The following is an 11,118-nucleotide window of genomic DNA, read 5'->3' as shown; positions in this document are numbered from 1 at the left end:
ATCATGTATTTGCTACCTAAGGGTTACGGATCAAGCTGTGTCGTTCTGGTGTCGTTCTTCAACTTGTACTTAGTAAGCTTACGTTATACTGCCTGGTGTGGAATATTATACTCGACGATCCGGCAGGGTTCTCTGGTCCCTCGTCGTTCCTAATCTTCTTTATTACCCGGTAGCGCTCCTCTTTCAACTCGACCCACACTTCCTCTTGGTCACCTCTTACCCGTCGAATAGAACCACTCACTGGCCCGCAATCGAATGTCTTACAATGATTGCGTGTAGTGTTGAACATTTCAATCGATAGTATCATAGTTCCGATATTGAAATTTCATCCGTAAACTAATTATATCATTTGCAATGACCGTCCCTGAGCAACTTGAACTAGGTATTGTCTTTTGATTACGCGTTCATAGTCGCCATAGAGCGCAATGGATTACGTTGAGGGTCGTGATGCCACGTCACATGGACTCGCTCTCTCGCTCCTATGCCGATATGACTGCTAAGACCGACTCTTTCCAACACCTCGGAGGCAACTATACGGCAAATTTACCGAACTACCTTTCGTCCAGCCACATCAGCCCCTCCCACGTGCGACTAACGTCGTCACACTCACCTCCAACCTCGGGCCCTCGGTCCTCGACTGTCGGTGGTGCGATGTGTGTTTTGTTGTGTCATGGCCTCCCTCTCTCTCCTCTCTCGTCGCTTCACCCCCCCCCTTGTCTTCATTATGCAAAGGACTATTTCGACACCCTCTCATACACGACGTCTCCTCCCCTACGTGTTACGTGGGATCCTGTGCTTGCGATCGAGGCCAGGAAAAATGTATAAAATTACACTGAGCTACAGGACTGTCCGACCATAAACACGTTGGACGTGTTTGGTGTATGACGTGGTACTATGTTTGCCACCTTTATGTTACATTTTGATGGCTTTTTTTTCTATGGTCGAGGAAATTTGGTGGGTGGCGAAGATGAGTTGCGTTGAGGTGATATGGGGCGCCAGTCTCTCGCCTCTACACAGGGGCGCACTCATTATACTGCGCAAACTGCATACTGGAAATTTTTTTTCGCAAAATTCTCGTCTTCGAGTTTTAACGAGGAAAGGGAGACTTAAGGACGGGAACTACAGAGCATTTGTATCAGTTAGGACGTAAGTGAAAAAATTAACATTAAAAGTCGTTCAAATTTCGTATTTTACATCTTTTTTATTTTTGGACGTTCTACGAGAAATTCAAATCAACGAAACAGTCCCTTCTGTTTCGAACTGTTCTTTCCACAGAGTAGAGTTTGGAATAAGTTTTAGATACGTACGTCTGATATCTTTGTAGTCTCTAACACAGAAACCTGTCACAACCCGTTCAATGAAGGTTTTTACATTATAGTAATGTATAATGAATAATGAGGAACAACTTTCATTTTAATGTACATTATATAATTATAATGAAATAATGAGAGAAACTTTCATTATTAATGTAATGTTATAATGCAGAGACTTTACTTACTCAATGTGATGAAATCAATGAAAAATCAATGAAAGTGGTTTTATTGGCGTTTTTCCTTACCGATCCATAAAATTTAGATTTTTACAAATCAATAACATGTAGGTCTTCCCGTTACCACATATCGTATTGTTGACATCCAGGAATTCCGATGATTGTTTGAACATAATGTGCCGAATCAACTTATGAGCTAAGACTACATTTAGAATTGTACACTGTGCACAATTATGTCGTCACGTCCGGTGACAGTTCCTGATATTACTTCTAAAGATTCCTCCTAGTTCTTTCTCTTCCTTTTCTCCAATTTTCTGCCCTCCGCGACCTGCGTCTATTCTAAGTGGTCTTTCTTCCGTCTCATCCTTCAATTTTGGTATTGTCCTGTGCGCTTACCCGAGACATCAAACAAAGTCGAATATAACCGGTACAATGTCCGGGCAAGGTCTTGTTTTACTGAGTCCCACGTAGAACTCTAATATACCCCCGCGTCGTCATCATCCAAATGTACTCGTTGATCACCGGCGTGTGTCGTTACTTTTTATCGGTAACTACCAGGGGTTACTTGTCTAAATACCGTAAACAATACAAAAACTTTGGTCGTTCACTCTTGTAAAGTTCACTCAAATTTTCACGTTAGGACTTTATAAAGTATATCAGGTTTCACCCGATACCGTTTCTTTTCGTGTTTTCGAAGTTTTGACCATGACTATTTTGTTTACTCTTGTGATAAATTTAGTTCCGTTTATAATAAGACTTGGTCCCGAGTACCAAACTTTACCGTTTTTGTACTTTTCGTTTTCATAATAATTTTGGTACAATGATGTAGTTAGTGGACCAAGGGTCGAGACCCTTCTCATTATAATGACACGACATTTTTGAACCCATAGTGTAGGTAGTAAACTCCAGACCTGAAACACTGGACGCCTCTTGTAAAGTCGACGGTTGGTAACTCGAGCAACTATTCGAACCCTATGTCTAGAAAAACATCGGTAAGGCCCACTTCCGTAGACACGATACATGCTTAATAAAACTGGGTTGTAAAGATGTCCGTACCTTCTTATACCGAGATGCTCGACGTTTTACTGGCGGATTGGGTGACATGTCCGCCATGAACAAATCTATATGGACCTCCGTGTCCGAGACAAACGGCACCATAGGACCGTGGACGCCCGGCGTCTCCCCGCCGCAATCAAGAGCCCGCTGCATTCTGCGACGAGGCCCCGTCTCGCCGCCGCTCGTGCTCAAGGACGTAGCCCAGCCCATAGGCGCCATGGGCTGCCACTTTGGTCAACTAGAGAGACAGATATATATATTAACACATATAAACCGCCCACCTAATAAACGTATGACCACGCGCACAGACAGACACTTGAGTTTCATACCTTACGCTTAACACCAGCCCACGCACTCTCAGATTCTACCATCGACACCACACGTACACCACCACACAACACACATAATTATTATATATAAATTTGTCTATTATTAAATCAAATTACAAATTTGGAGTCTGGAGAAGGAGGCGCCTTGGTTCGTATTATATTGGAGACGTCGCGTAGATAGCGGACGACTCGCGCGGTGTAAAGACTCCTTCCGACTCCTCACTTCGAGAGATACGCTTCTTATGGCGTAAAAGTTATTGAGAAGGGTTCTACACTCTTAAGCATCTGCACGACCACTCCGAACAAACCACAACCAGCGCGGATCTACCCGTACCACTTTATTGGTTGTAGGTTCCGAAAACACTCAGAGCTATCTTAATACGCTCTGACAGACCCACAATCTCACTAATACACGATACACACACACACACACACAACACAGACCACAGTGACGAATAATATACGCCCAAGCCCAGCCCAACGCCTCAGAACACGGCCGCCCAGCCAGCCCACGCCTATACTGATCTAAACCGTTATACACGCACACACACCCTACCGCCTACGCAAAGCAACCATTACTCGTGCAGGCGCCCACCGTCCCCGCATAAACCCCTCTCTTGAAAACAATACAGAGCAGAGCAGAATTTAAATCGTGGCACGATAATCCTGATTGACCGACCCGGCACAGCTCAAAGAAGCTTTCACCTCAAACTTGAATCGGCAGATGATAGCAACAGCGAACAAAATGTGCACTAAACAGAGGTAACCCAGAAACGACTGGACTAACAGATTAAATATGATTCCAAAAACAGAACAGACGGTCAGCTCAGTCACAGACAGAACCAAAGCAACCATCACTACCACAGACGATATATATCTCGAATACAGACACTAACTATATGGAGATAGTCCTACTTAGCAACAGATAAAACAGGAAAAAGACACCTCGTAGAGAACTATTACAATGACGTGCGCCGTCGCTCACGCATACAGAATGACGCGTACGGACATGAGTTAATAAAGACAAAGACAATAGAAAGCGATTGACAAGAGAAAAGAACTTAGTATCTAACCAGTAACGATAAATTAGTTATGTAAATGACGGAGCTAATGAAAAGAAACTAGGGCTGCGACTTCGGACTTCCCATCTTGTGTGGTCCACTTCAATGATTAAAATGAACGCGGTGTTAAACACACCCCAGCCTTACAGACTTTATATAAAGTCATAGTGCATTGTTTTTAGTGGTAAATTATAAGCACAACAAACGAAATATATATACACAATAAATCTATAGACGGCTTCCCCTAACCAATGACTCGAACATCATTTGCAATATATAATAAATGGGTTAGATAAATAAAAATTAATATACGCAACAATATAATGAAGGCAAATGTGCGTAAAAACAATTAAGAATAAACATGAAACTTACATACTAAATCGACATTGCGCGCAATAACACCATTTGCGCAAGTGAGGTTGTGACACAGATAACTTTATAAGAACAAGCCGATCGCGCTGGATGTACTCTCAGTTATTAACATATTATTATCTCCACACGGTGACAATAAGTATTATATTAGAATAATGGTTCATTCAAGAAAATAGTTGAGAGAGGAAGGATAGACGATACAGGAGACAACGGCAGATCGGAAGCAAGGTTCCGACGAGATAGGAGACATAGAGATAGGAGTAGAGGTGACATCGTCTACAAATGCTTAGCAGAATAGTTTAGTAGACAAAGCGCGTCCGTCAACATAGAACCTCAAAAAAACATTCGATATCACTGTAAATATCTATTATATATTTATCAGCCAAGTTAGAGCGGTGAGAAATAATCGCAATAAGCTATAGAACAACAAGTATAATCATTTAATCACCTCCACTATCTTTTGCCAAGACCGTCTCGCACAAGGCAACAAATTGTAGTAAATACATCTTTGCCTTCTCGTAAAGAACATCTAGTAGTGAACGGTCAATACACCAAAGTTAGGTCAAATCGAAGTTCAACAAGAGACTAACATAACAGGCTCGAAAGTATCTCTCGCGCTGCCCAACAACTTCTTGGGACGCACCTCTTCTTAGGTCGAAACATCCTCTGTTCTTAACCTTCACCATCGTACATCCTCTCTTAATTGACTCACTTTTGTCGATTGTCTCTTCCTTCTCACTGCGTAATTGTATTATTATATCGTCGCACAGAAAGAAACAGATTTCATACGTAAACTAATATTAATCAAGAACCTTTTATTATGACTGAACTTGGGTAATGACGTCCGTTATACCATTATCGTAGTCTTGTTTACCATGTATTCCTAACTATTTTCACAAAAACCTTCTCCCTCACTTACATCAAACAACATATACGTCTCAACTTCCTGTACTGTACTTGATTGCCCATAAACATCACAACAAGTAGCACCTATGCAGACATCGATCTATAGTATAAGACTCTATGGTCACTTAATGTGTCTTAAGAACTATGGTTAGCTTATGGTCTTCCATTATATATTCGTCTTGTTATTTAGGGACTAACCTTGAGGTCATGTATGTGTGAAAATAATTTGTACAAAATGACCAACACAGTTGTTATCATTTAGTCCAGTAGTCCTACCAACTCAGCCTATACTCAAAATGAAACATAACCACGAACCTAGCCCTTGATTAAATAATAATTGTATGGTGACTTAGATTACTATATTTAGAAATAAAAATAACTACAATCTTGTATAATATGCAGCAAATATGCCAACCTAGTAACTCACTTCCTACTATTAGGAAGACATAAATACTGGAATAATGGGTTAAGTATTAATAAACTGTGGTTATTCATTTGAGATACTTTGGAGCACAAGTCGACCACCAGCATATAATTATTCAATTTGAATGATTTGGTGAGCATAATGATCTGATGTTGAGAGATCTATGTAGTTGGTCCTTACACACTGACTGGTGCGATATGCCAATTCCGTGCAGTTATACAAATATAAAATAAAGATTCAGTCGCGCGTCCGTACCATAACCCCAACCCTAATTGAATTCAGATAGCCTCACGAACGTTAACAGAGCTACATGCCGTAGCACACGATCGTAGATAGCCGTTTTTGTGTGGGGTTACTCTTACATTTCACTCACTCCAGGAAACAGCACTACACGTGGTGTGTGTAAAGATGTTGCAGGTCGTCACTCGAAAATAAAGATATTTTGCACACATACAACTTTCTAGATGAAATATCGAAAACATATTGAGTGAATTAGACCGACTTCCTTGCAAGAGTAAAACTTAAAAATAAAACAATAACAGTATCCTTCTCTAATAGTCATAAAAAAAGCCTTGTCCCTCTCCAATCAACATATCCGTTTGAGGACAGAGGAATTTTATAACTGCAAGGTGTTTCTTGATATATGACATGATAAGCCGATATGAATGCAGAATCGTATTTTGTCTCTGATAAGAGTAACAGAGGAGCAGTGCCGATGTCACGAGCACAACGGTTACAAAAATTCCTTCGCATAACGACGTATTAATCAAAATACTACCAGATAGAGATTCTATGAAAGATGGCTATATTAAGTATAAAAAAACGAGGGATGCCATGCACATTGCGAATCACCTATAAATGTCACTATCGCAATTTATGCAATCATACTAAACAACCTGTCATAAGCCACGTGTACAACACGGAACAGACCGACCATTAACTATTATTTACTTAATTATCAGTAAATTAACTTTATTAGTTATAAATCTCGATAGTTTTGTTAAACTTTAGTTCATCCGCTACCAGACATTAAATTAGCGGATCGCATGAGATTTAAACTACGTTACACCGGCCGCTCTCCCCCTTGTGTCCCCCATGTTACGTCACACGCGGGAGGTCACGTGCCGAGGCTTTTTTATGCGGAAGTGAACATTTCTTACAAAAACGACGCCAGATGTCACTGTAGTGTATATTTCTGTATATTTTTTTGAAAATCTAGTGTATTCATCATTTTCCTACACATTTATTCACAGGTTTCTTTAACCTGGAAGTTGCTCTTTAAAGTAAATTAACATTTTTGAAAAGTTTCAAAGATATATTGTTTTGACATATTTGCTTTCTGGGTTTGGCGACTATTAGCCAATAGCCACTAACCAATAAACGTAAAACCACCCACCTTATCACCTGAATCTCCTCCTAGATCACCATTGTGATTTTTTGAACCAATCATCTCTCAGGGGGGCGTGGCAAGCAGCAGCTCATTAGCATTTAAAGCTACAGACACAGAATCAGCGCTTTTGAAACAGGGCTGAAACAGGGGCTTTATGGCATGCTACAATGATCTGTTTTGTATTTGGAGCCAAACACTTCAGAGACATGTTTTGTATATATCTGAGAACTATGATATATTTTGGGAAAAGAGAATAATAGGTGACCTTTAAATAACGTGACTAATGTACTTTTTTATATCCAAACTGTAATGATTAACCTGTTAAGCGGGGGCCCCCGGGCTTAACAACATCTTGCAAGAAACAGCGTCTGAGGGCTTCTTAACATTTAACAAACTATGAATGTGTCATACCCACTTAACGGGAAGAAACTCAGCTAACTGATGATATGAACCATTTTTACCAAAAAAAAACAAAAGTCTAACGCCGAGCCTCTGAATTAGCACTAAGCGAAAGAGTGCTAACGCACTCAGCACATAACTCACGGTAGAAATATTGTATACTTCATCGGATCTGCCCAAACAAGATATCATATGAAAGCTGAGATTCCACGGATTCCAATGGTATAAGTATCATCACTATGCGACCAGAACTCACGGCAGCGAAAACCAGCAAACACAACACACAACTTTACTTTACGGAGCCAAAACGGCAAAATGTACTTCTTACCTTTGCTGTTTTCTGATCAAAAGTTGCGTTCAATGGCATTAAAACACATAAATGCTGCTGAAGGTTAATCCAATGTCTCTGTGCCACTTTGAAATGATTACTGATTATCCATCATAACATTTATGTCAATAACCGGAGTTTTCATATATAGCTGCTATGAGAACTACAGGAGTGTATGAGAGCTTCCAGTTTTAAAAAGTGGTGTCAATCATCAAAATCGATCGGTGGGTTCCAGAGATACTGTATGGCAAATACACCCAAATGACCCCAGAGGTGTTTTTTTTACAGGGTACTTATTATATGTTATAGTTTGGATTCCTAAAGCTTTTATTCTACTATCCAATCATTCAAGGGTGGTTTTCACTATGAGTAATGGTTTCTTTGGACAGACATTATAATTTAAAATGTTTTACTATGTTCAATCTGAATTTACTTTAACATAAAAAACATATATATTGATTCTGACTCCTCTATATCCAACTCACAGGTTTATCATTGCTTTGAGAAAAAAGATGATTAATTTTCCCCTTTTAGAAGGGAAGCTATGGTCATTTGTTCTGGGAATGTCATTTTTGATCCTGAAAACTGAAAAACAGGCTCATGGGCTTAACAGGTTAACTCTACTCAGTAGTTTTGTTGCATATATTTTTTGTTGGGCCCAGAATAACACCGTTAACCACTTGTTTAAAACTGGGACCGTAAGAAAATATGTTTACTTTCTAAACATGTTAGGAATGTTGTTTAGTTGTATGAGAAGGTAATTTCGTAGGAGACAGGGTTACTCTTCAGTTTAAAATTAGGGATCAAGAGAGTAATATTGAGTTTATATTCATTTAATATCAACTCTATGGGTAGAATTAAAGATGACAACCGCCGCAGGGTCCTATCATGATGCAGAGGAAGTAGCAAAGCAAAACAGTTTTTAGAAGTTGTGTGTATAAGTAGGAAGAACATGCTGTGTATGTCTTTAGTGAGCACCAGAAGAGGGAAACATTGAGTATCAGGGTGGTGTGTGTGCAGTTATAAATTCACCTTAAAGCCTTCTTCTTTAGTCGACTTTTTCTTACCTGTCTCGGATTTCATTGCTCTTTCACCTCCTGTGCTCTCCTTCCTGACCCTGATGTTTTTATATTTGTTTCTCTCTCCGTACCATACTTGCTTCCTTATAGCCTCACATGCTGTAATCCTTTTTTCTGGTTTCTCATTATTTCTAATGCTTGACCGTGGTTTAAAGGTCCAGCATATACTTAAGAGGAAGTACATGAAGCTGAAGCATGTATGTATCAACCTACGACTTGTAGGTACGCGTTCCGATCCGGAATCACACCTTGTATGTTTTTCTGCGTGTGTGTGTGTTAGGGTCAAAGCACTTTTACACAATGCTGCCAATTAAAGGTGCATATGGTATGGCATTGACCTCAGACCTGAATCCAGCTTCACCCACATTGCAGCCCACGCTTGACAAAAGCTCCGTTAACAGGCTACAGACCAGGAATTATGAGGGGGTTTTTCCTATGTAATTGGGTCATACTTTTCAGTGGGCAATGATCCTTATTATTCAGCATAGATTGAGCACTTGTCTTGCTTTGACAAATGGGAATAATTTATTTTTAAACTTGACTTTTTAGGTTTTCATCATCATAATTATCATTTATTTATTCACAAATTAAAAAGAATACAAGTACAATTATGAGACATAATGACATATGTGAAGTGGGACACCCTGATAATCTATACAAAGCTTTAGAATAAGGACCCAGAGATTGAACATAAAGTATTTATATTATGTATTATTAATACATCTGGAATTGGGGACAGTTCATGTATTATACAGAAACATTACATGCCTAACGCTAACCAAAACCCTTAAAACTAAACTACTCCTAACTACTAAATTGTCTTGAATATTTCATCAGTCTAATAGGTAAAACAGATTAAACAAAGACACATATAGGAAAATAATGGTATACTGTATATAAATGCATCAAAGAGTATTGTAAACTATCCACAGCCATTTAGCGTATACATTCTCTGACATATTTGCTAAACACATATGCTTTAAGGACCTTTTTAAAAACATCCACAGACAAAGAAGATTACACTTTTCATAGTGTAATCAATCCCATTCTATACCTTAAGACCCCTGCAAACCACACTAAACATGGTACATTTAAGTTTGCGTTTATTACCCTTAATGACATTTAATATTTCATTGAGCATTTATCCGTGTTGAGAATGTTAATGCATGTTACGGGCGTTTATTTGCTGGCAAGGGGGTCTTAAGGCTCCCATATGTGGGACATTTTGACAACTCCCAGTAGAAGCATACAAAAGGCATCTTGATTTCTTCTTATTCCCTAAATAAATTCAATGTGGGGATATTGGATGACTGCCTGGAAGCGACAAACAAACTGCACAACCTACGCCAACGTTGCCATAGAAATTAAACGTCCAATTGTACCGTGATATTTGTTTGACTCCCAGACAAATGCTAGCTGTTGAAACAGTTTGTTTTGGGTGTAACAGGACTATGCAATTACAATAAAGGTATTTCCATTGTTTAAAAAGAGAGCATCTTGGAGTGTTTTAGTTATTATTTTTGTGTTTACATGTACCCTTATCCAAATTGGAATACCATAAACTAGTTCATTATGAATCCTGGAAGTAATCCTACCCAAGCACGCTGTATTCCAAAAATGATTCAAGAGATTAACGTACAGTAGGAACAGAAACATTGTAGACATGGTGGCTTTAAAATTGTTTAAATGGACACTTTTACCATGGTTCCAGATTTGTTTTTTAAACAGCTAAATTAAATACATTTCAATGGAATCCCTAGAATCAGTGGATCAGGTCCTGGGGGAGAAATAAATTAAATGTACGTATATACCTTTACTGAGTCTTCTAAGTAAATTGCATGCAATTTTTCAAAGGCGCAAATGCCACTATCAGACTTTCATAAACAATATAACACAGTTGTGCCATGCTTTTCTCGCCTTTAATTTCATGAACTTTGCAGGGGTATATTTAGGAATTAACCATTAAGAACAAATGCATTATGTGTTATTTCCATTCCTTTAATGGTGCCCTGCTCTTCTGCCGGATTCACATCGTTACCTTCCCTCCTACTATAATTATTTATGTTTTTATTTTACTTTGCAATGATAAAAAGGGAAACTATGGAGCCTTTTCTCTCTGCAGGAGGTTGACATCATTCTCTTCAGTCGGCTTCCTGCTTGATAATGACAGAGCAGAAAGTACAGGCTGTCATGACCTGATCCCCCCTCGTGAAGAGCAAGAGGGGAAAGGAAAATATAAAAAGCAACGTGACTGAAAGGATCATTTGAGAAGATGCTTTTTCTTA

Source organism: Notothenia coriiceps, unplaced genomic scaffold (genome assembly GCF_000735185.1).
Source record: "Notothenia coriiceps isolate Sejong01 unplaced genomic scaffold, NC01 NC01_scaffold00019000, whole genome shotgun sequence".
Lineage (NCBI taxonomy): Eukaryota > Metazoa > Chordata > Actinopteri > Perciformes > Nototheniidae > Notothenia > Notothenia coriiceps.
Note: the sequence above shows the minus strand (reverse complement) of the source record.